Consider the following 3,959-nt stretch of genomic DNA (forward strand, 5'->3'; position numbering starts at 1 on the left):
CCCGCCCCCCGCCTGTGCCTGCTGCTCCCCCTGCGGGTGCACGCGTGCACACACACACACTCTCTCTCTCTCTCTCTCTCTCTCTCTTTCTCTCTCCGTCTGCGTGTGTGTGTGTGTGTGTGTGTGTGTGAAATAAATAAATAAAATCTAAAAAAATAATTCAAAGGAAAAAATTCCTTTTTTGGTAACTGAAATAGCTGAGTAATTGTGTTTTGAATCATATAGACAATGTGAATTATGTAATTAACTTCCCTTGTGATAGCTGCTAGGAAGCTCAGAACCAATTTTACAACCCACCTCTAACAACTGTGAACTTTATTGCCATATGCTGATCTTTCTGTTATCTTAAATAACCATATTCTTTCCCAATCTCCTAATTATTTTTATCTTGTGCAGTAACACTGAAAGCTGCTTCAAAATGTTTTTATTTTTTATTTTTTAAAGTAATCTCTACACCCGTTGTGGGGCTCAAACTCAAGACCCTGACAATAAGAGTCTACCGACTGAGCCAGCCAGATACGCCTCAAAACTTTTTAAAAAAGAGAATCAGGGGGCTACCTGGGTGGCTCAGTCAGTTAAGCCTTGGGCTGAGGTCATGACCCTGGGGGCGTGGGATCCTGTAGCCCCATGTAGGCCTCCCCGCTCGGTGGGGAGCCTGCTTCTCCCTCTGCCTGCAGGTCCCCCTGCTTGTGCTCTCTTTCTCTGTCAAATAAATAAATAAAATATTTTTTTAAAAAAGAGAGAATCAGAGAGGTGCCTGGCTGACTCAGTCACTAGAGTGTGTGACTCTCGATCTTAGGAGTCCTGAGTTCAAGCCCCACTTGGGTGTAAGAGAGAGAGTCAGATATAAATCGTAGATAAATAAAAATAGAACTCTGGACGAAGTGTTATGGGGAGCATCCCCATAGGTAGAGGAAGGGAATAGAGTAACTGCTCACGTATAAATTCAATCACCCAACAAATGTTAGTTGAGAATCTCACGTACCAGACTTGATTTTAAATATTTATTAGATGCTTAAAATATGGTAAGAGTTTCATGGGAAGAGGCAAAAATTACCCTTAAGATACAGGCATACATATATGTAATTTTTCCTTTATTGCCAGATTTCCAGCCCCTTCTTAAGGAAGAAGGAGATGAAATGTGCAAGAAGGAAAAGGGCATGAAAATTGTGGTTTCTTTTGCTGGAAGAGAGCTGATCCAAGAAGTAGCACTGATGTACAGATAAAAACCTGTCATATGCATATTATCATATTGTCAGATACATACAGAATATATTTCTGGGCTCTGTTCTGTCATATTGTTGTCTTTCCAATAACTTCTTCTGGACCCCATCCTCTCCCCCAACTGACTTTGATCAATTTCGTCATTATAGCAAATATGCAGTTGCATGTATTCCTTCAACAGAAATGTATTGAATTATGTGCCAGAAACCACTCTAAGGTTAGTAATAGCTAACATTCATTGAGCACTTTTTAGATGCTAAGTTCTTTGCTGAGCACTTTGTATATATTATTTCATTTAACCCTCACAATTGCTCCGTGAATTTGGTGTGACTATGATCCTAGGTTTTTTTTCCCAGATAAGTAAACTGAGATTTGGAAAGGTTAATTAACTTGACCCATGTCACACATGCAATAAATGGTGGAACCAATACATAATTTAATCCCAGGTCCCTTAACTGTGTTGATATTTACAAAGACTTCCCCTACACATCTAGATGTACAGTTTTTCCCCCATTTTCTGCTCCCCCCAGCCCCTAGTAACTTCTATTCCACTTTCTGTTTCTATGAATTTGCTTACTCTAGGTACCTCATATAAGTAGAATCATATAATCTTTATCCTTTTGTATCTGGATTCTTTCACTTACTCATACAATGAGTTGGGAAGTATTTTCTACTCCTATATTTTGGAATAGTTTGAGAAATGTAGGAGTTAATATGTTTAATGTTTGGTAGAATTAATCAGTGAGGCCATCTGATTCAGAGTTTTTCTTTGTTGGAAGGTTTTTGATACTGACTTAATCTCCTTATTGGTAATAAATCTGTTGAGATTTTCTATTTCTTTATAATTCAGTTTCAGTAGCTGTGTGTTTCTAGGAATTTTTCCATTTCATCTAGGCTGTCCAACCTGTTGATGTACAATTGTTAATAATATTCTCTTATAATCATTTTTATTCTTGTAAAATCGACAGTAATGTGCTCAACTTCTTTTCTGGTGTTATTAATTTAAGTTGTCTCTCTTTTTGTCTTAGTCTAGCTTAAGATTTTTCAATTTTGTTGATATTTTCAAAGAATCTACTTTTGGTTTCATTGATTTTCTCTATTGTTTTTCTATTCTCTGTTTTGTTTATCTCTGCTCTAATCTTTATTATTTCCTTCCTTCTGTTAGCTTTAGGTTTAGTTTGCTTTTCTTTTTCTTGCTCCTTAAAGTGTAAAGCAAAGTTGTTGGTTTAAGATGTTTCTAAATTTAAGTGTTTATAGTTACAACTTTCCCTCTTAGCACTGCTTTGGCTACATCCCATAAGTTTTATTATGTTGTGTTTTCATTTTCATTGGTCTCAAGTTATTTTCTGATTTTCCTTGTGATTTCTTCTTTGGCCCAATAGTTATTTATTCTGTCAATCTTTCTGCCTTTATGATTGAAGAATTTAATCTATTTGCATTTGAAGTAATTTCTAATAAGGAAGGGCTTCTGACATTTTGCTATTTGTTTTCTACATGTCTTATAGATTTTTTTTGTCCTTGATTTCCCTTTGTGTTTAGTTCATTTATTTTTTGTAGTGACACGTTTTGGTTCCCTTCTCATTTGCTTTTGTATATATATTCTATAGATATATTCTTAGTGGTTACTGTGGGGAATACATATAACATCCTAAAGTTATAAAAGTCTAATTTTAATTGATACCAACTCGACTTTAATTGTGTAAAAAATTCTACTTCTATTTATAGCTCTGTACCTCCTTTATGTTCTTAATGTCACAAATTACACCTTTATAATATATATATGTTCAGCAACATAGACTTATAATTATTGTTACGTATTTGTCTTTTAAATACTGTAGAATATCAAAAGAGGAGTTACAAACCAAAAATATGATAATACTGCCTTTTACATTTGCCTCTGTAGCTACCTTTGCTTTGTTCATTATTTTATCATACGGCTTTGAGTTACTAATGTCCTTTCATTTCAACCTGAAGGACTCTAGCATTTCTTGTAGGGCAGGTCTACTAGTAGCAAATCAGTTTTTTGTTTATCTGGGTATGTCTTAATTTCTACTTAATTTCTGAAGTGTAGTTTGATAGATACAGAATTCTTGCTTGACAAGTCTTTTTCAGCACTTTGAATATGTGACCCCATTGCCTTCTGGCCTCCATGATTTCTTTTTTTTTTTTTAACTTTTTTTTATTATATTATGTTAGTCACCATACAGTACATCCCTGGTTTGTGATGTAAAGTTTGATGATTCATTAGTTGCGTATAACACCCAGTGCACCATGCAATACGTGCCCACCTTACTACCCATCACCAGTCTATCCCATTCTCCCACCCCCTCCCCTCTGAAGCCCTCAGTTTGTTTCTCAGTGTCCATAGTCTCTCATGCTTCATTTCTCCTTCTGATTACCCCCTTTCTTTATCCCTTTCTTCCCTACCGATATTCCTAGTTCTTACGTTCCATAGATGAGAGAAATCATATGATAATTGTCTTTCTCTGCTTGACTTATTTCACTTAGCATTATCTCCTCCAGTGCCGTCCATGTTGCTGCAAATGTTGAGAACACATTCTTTCTGATAGCTGCGTAATATTCCATTGTATAGATGGACCACAACTTCTTAATCCAGTTATCTGTTGAAGGGCATCTCGGTCCCTTCCACGATTTAGCTATTGTGGACAATGCTGCTATGAACATTGGGGTGCATATGGCCCTTCTCTTCACTACATATGTATCTTTGGGGTAAA

At 36.1% G+C, this 3,959-nt stretch overlaps 1 protein-coding gene across 7 annotated transcripts in view; it reads right to left on the reverse strand.

Moving 5' to 3' along the window:
• DLG1 (discs large MAGUK scaffold protein 1) overlaps positions 1-3,959 on the reverse strand; it is a 1,062,265-nt gene that overhangs the window by 615,295 nt on the left and 443,011 nt on the right. The gene's annotated exons all lie outside the window — the stretch shown is intronic.

Source organism: Ailuropoda melanoleuca, chromosome 1, assembly GCF_002007445.2.
Source record: "Ailuropoda melanoleuca isolate Jingjing chromosome 1, ASM200744v2, whole genome shotgun sequence".
Taxonomy (NCBI): domain Eukaryota; kingdom Metazoa; phylum Chordata; class Mammalia; order Carnivora; family Ursidae; genus Ailuropoda; species Ailuropoda melanoleuca.